General features: G+C 44.3%; 1 protein-coding gene across 2 annotated transcripts in view; it reads left to right on the forward strand.

The window, feature by feature from the left end:
• Positions 1–15,564, forward strand: part of LOC123746880 (probable G-protein coupled receptor 21) — a 132,148-nt gene that overhangs the window by 53,921 nt on the left and 62,663 nt on the right. The window contains exon 1 of one of the 2 annotated variants that reach the window (XM_045728732.2): positions 1–94. This exon is cut by the window's left edge and continues 745 nt beyond it. The exons of the other annotated variant lie outside the window; for it this stretch is intronic. The gene's annotated coding sequence lies outside the window, so the exon portion shown is untranslated. The remainder of the gene's footprint in view (positions 95–15,564) is intronic. 2 annotated transcript variants of the gene reach the window in all.

The raw sequence follows: 15,564 nt of genomic DNA on the forward strand, positions 1-15,564 counted from the left end.
GGCACTGCCATCAACTGCCACCCAGCATCGCCTCTGCCACCCTGCTGCCACCTCCAGCCACGGCGTCAGCTGGAAACAGCGCACTCACACACAGGTGAGACAACCTTCCCTTTTAATTGACATTTCTCCCTGGATGGAGTCCTTACGACCAGATCATTTGTCACGATGAACTGGAGGGAGCTAGATGGAGGGGGACTAGATGGAGGGGGACTAGATGGAGGGACGTGTGCGTGGAGGGGCTGGAGTAGCGTGAAGGCAGGTGAAGTAGAATGACGTGTATGGGACAAGTGCTGGACAAAGTAGAATGCAATTTAGATGCCATTAGTTGAGAGCCGGGGCTCGGGCGAAGAGGGATGTGAATGGGCATATGGGTGTGGAGTAGAGGGATAGTGAGAGTTGAGGGATGTAGGATAGAGGGGTGTAGAGTAGAAGAAGAACGAATAGTAGAAGATTTAGAATAGCGAAGAACGTTGAGAATTCTAGGTAGAAGGGGCAGGGTAGTGAGGTCGGGCGCTGAGTGAAATGATGTGGGGAATAATAAGTTGGAGATCTGTTATATGTAATGGTTTGGAGGAGGTGTGGTTTGGAGGGGTGTGTGGTTTGGAGGGTGTGTGGTTTGGAGGGGGGAGGGGTGTGGTTTGGATGGGGGGTGTGGTTTAGAGGGGGGGTGGTGTGGTTTAGAGGGGGGTGTGGTTTGGAGGGGTGTGTGGTTTGGAGGGGGGTGTGGTTTAGAGGGGTGTGTGGTTTGGAGGGGGGGTGTGGTTTAGAGGGGGGTGTGGTTTGGAGGGGGTGTGTGGTTTGGAGGGGGGTGTGGTTTGGAGCGGGGGTGTGGTTTGGAGGGGGTGTGGTTTGGAGGGGGTGTGGTTTGGAGGGGGTGTGGTTTGGAGGGGGGTGTGGTTTAGAGGGGGGTGTGGTTTAGAGGGGGGTGTGGTTTAGAGGGGTGTGTGGTTTGGAGGGGGTGTGGTTTGGAGAGGGTGTGGTTTGGAGAGGGGTGTGGTTTGGAGAGGGTGTGGTTTGGAGAGGGGTGTGGTTTGGGGGGGGTGTGGCTTGGAGAGGGGTGTGGTTTGGAGAGGGGTGTGGTTTGGAGAGGGTGTGGTTTGGAGGGTGTGTGTGGTTTGGAGAGGGTGTGGTTTGGAGGGTGTGGTTGGTTTGGAAGGGGTGTGATTTGGAGGGGTGTGGTTTGGAGGAGGGGTGTGGTTTGGAGGGACTTGGTGTGGAGTGGTGTGGTTTGGAGAGGTATTTGTCAAGGTAACCCCTCTCTGTGTACAAGCACACGAGGTCTGGCCCACCTATAAAGTACTCCAACATTGATTCATTAAACATCAAAGAGTCACCTAAAAGAGGGTCACCCCATAGAAGATCACTCCATAGACGATCACCCCATAGACGATCACCCCATAGAAGATCACCCCCATAGAAGATCACCCCATAGAAGATCACCCCCATAGAAGATCACCCCATAGAAGATCACCCCCATAGAAGATCACTCCATAGACGATCACCCCATAGAAGATCACCCCATAGAAGATCACCCCATAGAAGATCACCCCATAGAAGATCACCCCCATAGAAGATCACCCCCATAGAAGATCACCCCATAGAAGATCACTCCATAGAAGATCACCCCATAGAAGATCACCCCATAGAAGATCACCCCATAGAAGATCACCCCATAGAAGATCACCCCCATAGAAGATCACCCCATAGAAGATCACCCCCATAGAAGATCACCTCATAGAAGATCACCCCCATAGAAGATCACCCCATAGAAGATCACCCCCATAGAAGATCACCCCCATAGAAGATCACCTCATAGAAGATCACCTCATAGACGATCACCCCATAGAAGATCACCCCATAGAAGATCACTCCATAGACGATCACCCCATAGACGATCACCCCATAGAAGATCACTCCATAGACGATCACCCCATAGACGATCACCCCATAGAAGATCACCCCATAGAAGATCACCCCATAGAAGATCACCCCATAGAAGATCACCCCCATAGAAGATCACCCCATAGAAGATCACCCCATAGAAGATCACCCCATAGACGATCACCCCATAGAAGATCACCCCATAGACGATCACCCCATAGACGATCACCCCATAGAAGATCACCCCATAGACGATCACCCCATAGAAGATCACCTCATAGAAGATCACCTCATAGAAGATCACCTCATAGAAGATCACCTCATAGAAGATCACCTCATAGAAGATCACCTCATAGAAGATCACCTCATCATGAGACCAATAACCCGTTAAGAAATGGCATGGCACTATACAACCTCATACACTGAAACACCAAACGCATTGAAGTACTGCTAGAGAAGTAGCAGTACTGCTAGAGAAGTGGCAGTACTGCTAGAGAAGTAGCAGTACTGCTAGAGAAGTGGCAGTACTGCTAGAGAAGTAGCAGTACTGCTAGAGAAGTAGCAGTACTGCTAGAGAAGTAGCAGTACTGCTAGAGAAGTGGCAGTACTGCTAGAGAAGTAGCAGTACTGCTAGAGAAGTGGCAGTACTGCTAGAGAAGTGGCAGTACTGCTAGAGAAGTGGCAGTACTGCTAGAGAAGTAGCAGTACTGCTAGAGAAGTAGCAGTACTGCTAGAGAAGTAGCAGTACTGCTAGAGAATATATGTATTGTTATTCTAGTATCAGGTTGACGCCAGAGTTCTTCAAGGCAGTGAAGATGATCTTTTTGCGGTCAGTGGGAGGAGAAAACCTTGACACAAAGAAGATCACGATTCGAAGATCAAGAATCGAGATCACCACGAAGAAGGTGATCTCTTTACCAGAGCCGACGTAAGACTAATTAGGATTAGACCGGAACTGGGCTAATCCTTTGATCTAATTCTCCGCAAACATTTTCCTGTTCCGCAAAAAAACTTTTCCCGGAAAGGCAATTTGGGTTCAGATGCGCACAGGTCATCCGAACACATCAAACGTCCTCTACGATGCGGAAGACAGCATCCGCAAGCGGAATCAGCTTGAATTTACAGCCACATGAAATGCATATAAGGAGTTTAGTGGCTTCTGATATGATTGCTTGGTAATTAGGCGGTTCGACATCCCTGCACTTATCCCCAAAAATATCCTAGGTAACTGGTGTCATACTTTTCTTAAATATGAAATACTCTGATATAGTCACGCAAGCAACCTGCTGGATCTCTTCACCACCAGTAGTGAAGAGATCCAGCAACATTCACACACAAACAGATGGAAGACATAACAGCGAAACTGAGAAGACTCGTCCACAAGCTCATTTTTCGAAGACTGCAGATCCTGGTGACCTCCATGAAGATCGCTTCCAAATAACACAGTTCCCATCGTAGATTCAATATACATTATACACCTATAAAAAAAACATATGGACACAATATACTAAGAATTTGTAATAGATAACGTAGGAAGCTTTTGCCGTTGCTGAGGGCCCTCGAGGCCAGCACATCAACACGACCAGAGGAAGTCATTGACATGAGCTTCCATTGTCATAACACCGGCAAACTCAACACCAAAATCCGACATTGCATTAACTGCTGTCCCATACGACGTAGGTCCTATATAAATCCAGCCATTTTCACCTCCATCGGCAAAAGTCGACGTTGCCATAACAGAGGAAGCCTCCGGCGCCACTGGGACGATGATCCCTCCACCAAACGCACCAAGACGCTCGATCCTATAGTGGACGGTCCACTGAAACTAACCCACTGCTTCATCCTGTTTTGGTTTCCAAGTTTCATATCAATAGTAAGGGGTGAAAAGTATGAAGGGATATAATAACTTATGATTTAATAGACAGTGTCAGGAAGCAAAAATGAGAAGCAGGAGGGAGTGGAAGAAGTACAGAGGACAACAGAAATGTATGCACAGAGCTAGGAACGAATACATTAATATAAGAAGAGTATCGGAAAGAAAATCTGAGAACGACATTGCGATCAAAGCAAAAACCTTCCTAAATTACTACATAGTCATATAAGAAGGAAAATGTTGGTGACTTCTACATGGGTACCATCGAACAGAAGGTCTTAGTCGACATTGACCAAGTCACTTTCCTTAGTCTTAGTCACTTGACCAAGTGACAAGACTAAGGAAAACAGGGGGACATATACAGAAAGCGAGAAGGAAATCTGCGAGGTACTGAATACCAGTTTCCATTGAGTATTCCCAACCGAGCCTGAGCAGCTCCGATTGTTAAAAGAGGGGAGATGACCCAAAATGAGAGACTAGCAGATATAGAGTTGACAGCAGAGGAGGTCATGAAACAGCTGACAACACCGGATAAAACTAAAGAAGTTATACCAGACAATATATCACCGTGGATACTAAAAGAGGCAGCGCAGGTCCTCAGCGTTCCTCCGGCAAGAATCTTTAATGAGTCGTATAGGAAGGGAGAGTTGCTCAGTTACTGGAAGAAGGCAAATATGACACCAATTTTCAAGACAGAAGATAGTTCTATTTCTAATATACGTAAACGACATGTCTTCAGGAGTTGAGTCCTATTTGTCGAAGAATGTGGCTGACGGGAAATTAATGAGGAGAGTTGTGACAGATGAGGATTGTAGGATCCTCCAAGAGGACTTGAGCAAGGTGCAGAGATGGTCAGAGAAATGGCAACTGGAGCTCAACACAAGCAAGTGTAAAGTTATGGAAATGGGACAAGGTGACAGGAGACCAAAGGGACAGTACACAATGAAGGGGAACTTCCTTCCTGTAACGATTCGAGGAAGAGACCTGGGAGTGGACGTAACACCTGATCAAACTCTTGAGGGACATATAAATAGGATAACATCAACAGCGTACTCTACGCTAGCAAAAATTGGAACATCATTCAGAAACTTCAGAAATGAAGCATTTAGAGCGCTTTACACTACCTATGTGAGACCAATCTAAGAGTATGCATCCCCATCATGAGCCCCCACCTGAAGAAACATATAAGGAAACTGGAAAAAGTTCAGACGTTTGTGACGAGGCTCGTCCCAGAATTCCGAGGGATTGGGTATGAAGAGCGCCTGAAGGAACTGAAGCTAGCGACGCTGGAAAAAAGGAAGGAGAGGGGGGACATGATAGAGACATACAATACATAGGAGGATTGACAGAGTAGAAATAGACGAAATGTTCACACTGAATACCAACAGAACAAGGCGGCATGGGTGGAAGCTGGAAACTCGGATGAGTTATAGAGATGTTAGAAAATTTTCATTTAGCGTGAGAGTACCTACCTACCTTGTGTAGCTTCCGAGGATCAATGGCCCCGTGGCCCGGTCTCCGACCAGGCCTCCAGTAGTAGTAGTGGGGGAAAATGGAATGAACTAAAGGAGCAGGTTGTGGAAGCAAACTCTATTCAAAATTGTAAAAGTATATATAATAGGGAAATATAACAGGAGTCATTGCTTTAAATAACCGGTGTCTAGAAAGGCGGGATCCAAGAGCCAAGACTCAATCATGCAGGCACAAATAGGTGAGTACACACACACCCACACACCCACACAAAGGAACTTTTTCAGTGTCAGAGTAGTTAACGGATGGAATGCATTAGGCAGTGATGTGGTGGAGGCTGACTCCATACACAGTTTCAAATGTAGATATGACAGAGCCCAGTAGGCTCAGGAATCTGTACACCAGTTGATTGACAGTTGAGAGGCGGGCCGAAAGAGCCGAAGCTCAACCCCCGCAAACACAACTAGGTGAATACACACACACACACACACACACACACACACACACACACACACACACACACACACACACACACACACACACACACACACACACACACACACAACGACAGCAGCGTACTCTACACTGGCAAAAGGTTAGAACATCATTCAGAAACCTAAGTAAGGAGGCATTTAGGGCACTTTACACTGCCTACGTGAGGCCAGTCTTAGAGTATGCCGCCTCATCATGGAGTCCCCATCTGAAGAAGCATATAATGAAACTGGAAAAGGTTCAGAGGTTTGCAACGAGACTCGTCCCAGAGCTACGAGGGATGGGGTATGAGGAGCGCCTGAGGGAACTGTGCCTTACGACACTAGAAAGAAGAAGGGAGAGGAGGGACATGATAGGAACGTATAAAATACTCATAGGGATTGACAAAGTGGACTTATACGAAATGTTCACACGGAATAGTAACAGAACGAGGGGACATGGATGGAAGCTTCAAACTCAGATGAGTCACAGAGATGTTAGGAAGTTTTCTTTTAGCGTGAGAGTAGAGGGAAAATGGAATGCACTTCAGGAACAGGTTGTGGAAGCAAATACTATTCATAATTTTAAAATCAGGTATGATAGGGAAATGGGACAGGAGTCATTGCTGTAAACAACCGATGCTCGAAAGGCGGGATCCAAGAGTCAATGCTCGATCCTGCAGACACAACTAGGTGAGTACACACACACACACACACACACACACACACACACACACACACACACACACACACACACACACACACACACACACACACACACACACACACACACACACACACAGCTGACATAGGCCACTTGGGGACTGTCAGCTCCAACGATCTCAACATATTGACAACACGACAAGATCTCTTTCAAGGCGCGTCACACTACACAAACAACAACAACAATCCATCAAACAACATATAGTTTCTACACACAACCAGATAGAGACATCCTAACAAGCCAGAGACATCCTAACCAACCATACCGAAATAACAGATCCACCCCACAACAGAAGATTAGACATCGCCGAAGTCCTACATATCAAACAATAAAGTCCTACATATCAAACAATAAAGTCCTACATATCAAACAAGTCCTGCATATCAAACAATAAAGTCCTACATATCAAACAATAAAGTCCTACATATCAAACAATAAAGTCCTACATATCAAACAAGTCCTGCATATCAAACAAGTCCTACATATCAAACAATGTCAATCAACTATTAACTATCATCTCACACTCGGGTACATTCTACCATACGGAAGACCAAGGCAGAATATCCAGCACACACTGCCCATGAGAACAGATGATGTCAAGAACACACTTTGTTCATATAAAGTCAAGAATCATCAGAAGGTGTATTGGCCCATGCGATAGCTTATCTATATTATACTTTAATATATAACCATTTTTCTTGGTTATATACGCGATTGCTCATGCTAACTCGTATATATATATATATATATATATATATATATATATATATATATATATATATATATATATATATATATATATATATATATATATATATATATATATATATATATGTCGTACCTAATAGCCAGAACGCACTTCTCAGCCTACTATTCAAGGCCCGATTTGCCCAATAAGCCAAGTTTTCATGAATTAATGTTTTTTCGTCTACCTAACCTACCTAACCTAACCTAACCTAGCTTTTTTTGGCTACCTAACCTAACCTTACCTATAAATATAGGTTAGGTTAGGTTAGGTAGGGTTGGTTAGGTTCGGTCATATATCTACGTTAATTTTAACGCCAATAAAAAAAAATTGACCTCATACATAGAGAAAAGGGTTGCTTTATCATTTTATAAGAAAAAAATTATAGTAAATATATTAATTCAGGAAAACTTGGCTTATTAGGCAAATCGGTCCATGAATAGTAGGCTGAGAAGTGAGTTCTGGCTACTAGGTACGACATATATATATATATATATATATATATATATATATATATATATGTCGTACCTAGTAGCCAGAACGCACTTCTCAGCCTAGTATGCAAGGCCCGATTTGCCTAATAAGCCAAGTTTTCATGAATTAATTGTTTTTCGACTACCTAACCTACCTAACCTAACCTAACCTAACTTTTTCAGCTACCTAACCTAACGTAACCTATAAAGATAGGTTAGGTTAGGTTAGGTAGGGTTGGTTAGGTTCGGTCATATATCTACGTTAATTTTAACTCCAATAAAAAAAAATTGACTTCATACATAATGAAATGGGTAGCTTTACCATTTCACAAGAAAAAAATTAGAGAAAATATATTAATTCAGGAAAACTTGGCTTATTAGGCAAATCGGGCCTTGCATAGTAGGCTGAGAAGTGAGTTCTGGCTACTAGGTACGACATATATATATATATATATATATATATATATATATATATATATATATATATATATATATATATATATATATATATATATATATATATATATATATATACACATATAGAGTATATAGATGTATACGTATATACATCTCTTAGCTTCAGGGCATTTTAAACTGTAAACATTATCTTTTGTAGAGTTAATATTTCATCTTCCTTCTCACGTAATGAAGAACTTAAGAAATGTGACGAAGAGCCGTGCTAGAATCATTGATCTAACCCCTTTATATCATATTCTATAATATGTGTCTGTAAGAAAGATTGCCACCAGTATACATATAATATATTGGTGTATACTGGCAACAGGTTTTCATTTAGACATATTTCAGTGAATATGACTACATTATTCGTGTTATTTTCTTATTTAGGACGTCTGTTCCTCTGACAATTTACAATTTGGGTTTATTGGAAGAAGATTTCTACAAATATGTTCGTTCAAGGTTGACTAAAAGAACAAAAATGAACTATAGAATCTATTATACTTATTATAATTTACACAGCGTTTCGAACCTATATGGTTCATTCTCAAGTGATGAGACAGGAGGTAACATCGGATCTTACTTCCGATGGTAAAGTGCGTGGGTCAATAAACTAAACTTACGAAGATTAGTCAAATGATTAGACCTCAGGTGACCGTAGTGGCCATAACGTTTTGGGCAGTGATATCATCGTTGGCATATATATATATATATATATATATATATATATATATATATATATATATATATATATATATATATATATATATATATATATAATATGCCATAAATTTTAAGGATGTTTGGTTATAAATGTTCCGATATTAATATACTTTATTGAGTGATTGCTAAAATTGTGACCTATCAGTAAAATTTTATGTAAGAACTTGGAAGTAATATATCTATTCAGGTTTAAGTAAGTAAAGTTTATAAGTTAATGTTGATGCAAAATATACAGGTTGCATATGGTGTATATCGTCTTACACTCACCAACCTGGGCTCCCTCTCTCCAGTAAACTGGGGGAGAGGAGAGAGAGAGAGAGAGAGAGAGAGAGAGAGAGAGAGAGAGAGAGAGAGAGAGAGAGAGAGAGAGAGAGAGAGAGAGAGTTGAGAAGATAGGAGGCGAGACCCCATAGGCATGTCAGCTTTAAATGGGGTGAGTATGTAAGGGGGAGAGTGAGTCTGGGTGTGGGGCAGCAAACTAAGGCAGTGTGTGTGTGTGTGTACTCAGCTAGTTGTACTTGCGGGGGTTGAGCTCTGGCTCTTTGGTCCCACCTCTCAACTGGTGTACAGATTCCTGAGCCTACTTGGCTCAGTCATATCTACATTTGAAACTGTGTATGGAGTCAGCCTCCACCACATCACTGCCTAATGCATTCCATTTGCTAACTATTCTGGCATTGAAAAAGTTCATTCTAACGTCCCTGTGGCTTATTTGGTGTGTGTGTGTGTGTGTGTGTGTGTGTGTGTGTGTGTGTGTGTGTGTGTGTGTGTGTGTGTGTGTGTGTGTGTGTGTGCGCGCGCCTCGCCTCAAACACTCACTTATTGCTTAACTCATCTCCTTTCTATCCTTCCCCATCCCCTCCACTGGCCTTCCCTTCCTCTTCTCTCCCCCCTATCCCCTACTACCCGCCCCTATCCCCCCCAACTACCTATATTCCCCGGGATTAAGCTCTAGCCCCTGGGACCCGCCTCCTAACTCTCGATCGAGTGGTCCTCAGTGAGCTTAATTTGATCTCTGTTTTGAACTCTAGCAAGTAGTCAAACTTATCTATGTTAACACACAGAAATCACAATTGCATGATGCACCAAATGAACAAAATCAGTCGATTAAGGCAGCGTCTGGGATGCTCTCGGACGCAGGTTCGAATCCTCGTCACGGCCTGTGACGAGGATTCGTCACAGGCCGTGACAGGATAAATCCACAGGATAAATCCTGTGGATTTATCTATGTTAATCTTCCAACTACTCCCTCCCCTCTAGTTCTGGATCTTGTTTTCGTTCCTGTCGTCTCACAGGCTACTTGAGGTGGCTTGGTACTAGTATGTGTCTCGAGACACACGTGGTGTTGGGGTAATGTATCCTGAGGTGCACAAGGTGTTGAGGTGATGTATCCTGAGCTACACAAGGTGTTGTATAATCCAGTGTAATCCATTTTGTTTATATAGATAAGGAAATGTATATTTTTGGTTCTAGCATTGTATTATACATTCCTCCTGTAGACTCTGGTGATACATATTGATATTGTGGACATTGAGTTATACATCTAATTGTTGGATACATTGTATACATTGAGTTATACATCTAACTGTTGTATACATTGTATACATTGGGTTTATACATCTAGCTGTTACAGTATTGGGTGATGTATCTTTTTACTTTAAATAAGGTAGGTGATACATTATGCTGATGTAGACGTGATACATCAAGCTGTTGCTGAAGTGAATCATCATGCTGCTATAGTGATGTTCGTCCATATTATGACACAAAAGTGGCCATTAAAGTTGTGAAACACTTTAGTCCGGACGTATTAGGTCAAGGAGCTGTCCGTCCGTCTGTCAGTCCCCGGACACGGCTGTCAACAGGTGGACAGGTGAACGATAGCGACAATTCCGGTTCCCAACCAGCAGCCAATGTCACTTCCACTCATGTCTAATGCAACTGAAAACAAAAGACTATCACAATACTTTCTGGTGGTCGCATTAACCCCAAAACATCCGATGGTGTTCTTACGAGGGAACGAAGCCACCGGAGCCGCGACGGGGTTCGAACCCTCATAAAGGCCCTTGTGGATTTGTTCATTGATATATTAGGATAATGTTATTTCTCTGTGTAAAGGGAAGGTGTCCATGTTCACAGCTACCCATGTCCACAGCTAGCCATGTTCACAGCTACCCATGTCCACAGCTACCCATGTTCACAGCTACCCATGTGCACAGCTACCCATGTTCACAGCTACCCATGTTCACAGCTACCCATGTCCACAGCTACCCATGTTCACAGCTACCCATGTGCACAGCTACCCATGTCCACAACTACCCATGTTCACAGCTACCCATGTCCACAGCTACCCATGTTCACAGCTACCCATGTCCACAGCTACCCATGTGCACAGCTACCCATGTCCACAGCTACCCATGTGCACAGCTACCCATGTCCACAGCTACCCATGTGCACAGCTACCCATGTCCACAGCTACCCATGTGCACAGCTACCCATGTCCACAGCTACCCATGTGCACAGCTACCCATGTCCACAGCTACCCATATGCACAGCTACCCATGTCCACAGCTACCTATGTCCACAGCTACCCATGTCCACAGCTACCCATGTTCACAGCTACCCATGTTCACAGCTACCCATGTGCACAGCTACCCATGTCCACAGCTACCCATGTCCACAGCTACCCATGTCCTCAGCTACCCATGTCCACAGCTACCCATGTCCTCAGCTACCCATGTCCACAGCTACCCATGTTCACAGCTACCCATGTCTACAACTACCCATGTCCACAGCTACCCATGTCCACAACTACCCATGTCCCCAGCCACCCATGTCCACAGCTACCCATGTCCAGCTGTGTCTCTGTCTCTTTCCCTGTCTGTCTGTCTCTGTCTTTATTTCTGTTTCGGACTGTCAGTCTGTTTTTAATTATTTTTTTTAGAGAAGATTGGGTTCTATTGGATTAGTATAAATATTTTTTTACGATGTTGGGTGTGAGAGAGAGAGAGAGAGAGAGAGAGAGAGAGAGAGAGAGAGAGAGAGAGAGAGAGAGAGAGAGAGAGAGAGAGAGAGAGAGAGAGAGAGAGACTCACCAAAACCACAACTAGCTCCACAACCTCCTCCCCCCCCCCCCTCATATAACCCCACCTGCCCCCCACCCCCACCCCCTCCTCGACCACCCCACCACCTCCCTATCGACCGGACTGCTCTCACCTTTACTGAAGCACTCCTCTCACGACCAGTCCTCTCCCACTCTCCCTCCACCAGAACTATACATGTCCACCTCTCTCTCTCCCTCTCCTCCAGCTCTCTCTACCCCTCCCCTACCCCCTACCTCCCTCCCTTCACTCCCTCCCTCCATCTCTTCTCCTCCGCAAGACTTTCTCTCACTGTACTCTCTCCCTTTTAGCGATTCTTCCTCTTCTCTACGTATCTCTCATTTTCCTGTGTCTCTCAGTATTGACTCATTCTCCTCTTTCTCTATTTCTCTCTTGTCTCTTTCCTGTCCTTCCTCTCTCTCTCTCTCTCTCTCTCTCTCTCTCTCTCTCTCTCTCTCTCTCTCTCTCTCTCTCTCTCTCTCTCTCTCTCTCTCTCTCTCTCTCTCTCTTCCCCTTCCTCTCATCATCATATCGTTCCTCTCCTTTGCGTTCCTTCGTATCTAAATACTTCTTCTTTACTTCCCCTCTTTCTTCCCTTCCTTATCTTACTCCCCCCCCCCGTCTTTTACTCCCCCCTCCCTTCTCTTTCTTACCTCCACTTTCTCTCTCCCCTTTCGCCCTTGTATTCCCATTTTCCCTCTATTTTTCTTTCTCTCTTTTCCACTGTCTTTCCCTCTCTTCCCCTCCCCCCTTACCCCCATCCCTCCCCCTCCCACCTCCCCCTCTCCCCAATATTCCCTAAACGCCGTGACGGGCGTCAAATTAATGTCTTGAAGTGCACCTATGGAGCTGTTATATGTCACGTCTCTATAGTTATAGGTCATTATGTGTCCAAGTTATAGGTCCATTATGTGTCCAAGTTATAGGTCCATTATGTATCCAAGTTAGAGGTCAATATTTATATCCAAGTTAGAGAATACTTGGGCACTGTACTCACGGACTTTCCATGGGTACAGTACTTGGTGCAATACATGGAGTATTTTGCACCTAGGGTGTTGCACCTGGGGTGTTGCACCTAGGGTGTTGCACCTGGGGTGTTACACCTAGGGTGTTGCACCTAGGGTGTTGCACCTGGGGTGTTGCACCTGGGGTGTTACACCTAGGGTGTTGCACCTGGGGTGTTGCACCTGGGGTGTTACACCTAGGGTGTTGCACCTAGGGTGTTGCACCTGGGGTGTTGCACCTGGGGTGTTGCACCTAGGGTGTGGTACCTAGGTACTATACCAGGGTACTCTACTGGAGGGGGGGGGGGCGCGGAGCGGGCGATTATTTTAACTAATCCTCTTATTTAATCGCGCGGAAATATCGATGCTGTAACTTGTTTGTGGATTTCCTCGCCCAAGAGCTTTGTCAGATCCTGTTTGTGAAAGTCATTCTGAGAGGAAAGTTGCGTAAATAAAACTTTTTATTTTTCTTCCCACATAATGTCTTAGAAATATAAGATTGTGCCGCAAATTGGTAATTGAGCCGATAATAATTATTTTCTCCGTGGCGAAATTGGAAAAAATAATTGTATAGTAAATCTTTGAGTGCGGTTTTGTATATATAGAATTTTAGATGGTAAATAATATCGGTTGAAGCCCAGTAGAAAGAAAGGGGAATTTCAGCGGTGATTTAATGTTATATTTTGACTTATAACGCCAAAATTATGTTGTGTTACGTTGTGTGTATCCTAGGGGTGGAGAGCCACCATGAGAAGGGTAATGGGAGGTAGGGGGAGGTAGGGGGGAAGGGGGAGGTAGGGGGGGCAGGGGGAGGTAGGGGGAATGAGGGAGGGGAAGGCTCACACAAACATTACACGAAGCTAAGTTCGTTTATAATACTTGGGCCAAAATCATCCGTTCGTGACCTCGAGCTTTCGTTGTGTGCAAGTTTTTGTTAGTTCTTCATTCTTCACTATTCCTCTCTTGGTACATGTCTGCCAACGTCCCCCCCCTACCTGGTACCTCACTACCACCATCCACCCCTACCTGGTACCTCACTACCACCATCCACCCTCCTGGTACCTCACTACCACCATCCACCCTCCTGGTACTTCACTACCACCATCCACCCCCTTCTGGTGTCTCATCCCTACTCCCCCTCTACTGACTCCTCAGCATTGCTATGCAGCATAGACAGAATACACATTGTTGATTCTGTCTACCAATTGGTAAACAATGATCCCTTCCTCCTATTCTGTCCTTGCTCATGCCCCTGTCCACCCCACCTCCAGAGGCCATACCTACAGGTCACCTCCACCTTTAAACCCCCATCTACCAGCCCCCATCTACCAGCCCCATCTACCAAGGAGCACCTCCTCCCCCTTACCTATGCTGACCCCAACTGCCAACCACCTAAGTAACAACACTCCACAATGTAATACAGTTAACAATGTGGTATGTGGTTGTGAGAGCACACACAGGTGTCACTATAATCAGGTGCTATATGTGCATATAGCACCTGATCGTTACCATATATGTGCATCTAACGTTAACATATATGTGTATATATTAACGTTAGACAACGTCTACTGGGGTCTGATTAAGGCTTTTTCTGCCCTCACTAATTCTTATACCATACACAGGATGGATTGTGTATTTACCTGCGGTGGGTTGTGCTTCGGCTCTTTGGTCCCGCCTCTCAACCATCAATTTACTGGTGTAATGATTTCTGAGTCACCGGATGGGGTTGATAATTACATACTTATCTCCATCACACATGTCGGCGTTCAATCCCCGACCGTCCAAATGGTTGGGCACCATTCCTTCCCCGCGTCCCATCCCAAACCCTTATCCTGACCCCTTCCCAGTGCTATATAGTCGTAATGGCTTGGCGCTTTCCCCTAATATCCGGATTCATAAAACAGTTACGCAAACACTTACGAACCTGTACATATTTTCACAATCTTTGGCGGCTTTCTTTACAATAATTAAACAGTTAATAAGCTCCGAAGCACCAGGAGGCTGTTTATAACAATACCAACAGTTAATTGGGAAGTTTCCATGTTTGTAAACTGTTTAATAAATGTAACCGAAGCCGTCAAAGATTAAGGAAAGATGTACACGTTCCTAAGTACTTGCGTAATTGCTTTATAGAATCCGGGTCTTGGAATTCCTTAGTTGCAAATAAATGTAAAATACCAGTACCACGGTCGCCCAGTGGAGTACGGAGAGGAAACTTGGATACCACTGAGATACCAGAAGCACTTAATACCCTGCACGGTGAAGGTAATATGTACCATTGCCTATAATCTGAAGGCCTCAAGTACAAACATAAATAAAATCTCCAGTTTCATGGAGAACAATGAACTTCACAGTCTAGGTAAACATGGATTACAGCAGGAAGATCCTGCCTGTTGCTCTAAGTCGCCCACCATGACAAAATTACGGAAGAATTGGAGGAAAAAGGAAGATGTTTTATGTACAGACTTTGTAAAGGTATTTGATAAATGTGACCACGGAGTCACATAAAATGAAATCAATGGCAATAACAGATAATATTGGACAATGTATATTAAATTTCCAGTAATTCATACAATTGTATGAATTGTATATACATACCCTGGAGAGGCCACTCCAGACCGACAACCAGAGCGCAGAGTGAAAAGCT

The sequence above is a fragment of the Procambarus clarkii genome, chromosome 93 (genome assembly GCF_040958095.1).
Source record: "Procambarus clarkii isolate CNS0578487 chromosome 93, FALCON_Pclarkii_2.0, whole genome shotgun sequence".
NCBI lineage: Eukaryota > Metazoa > Arthropoda > Malacostraca > Decapoda > Cambaridae > Procambarus > Procambarus clarkii.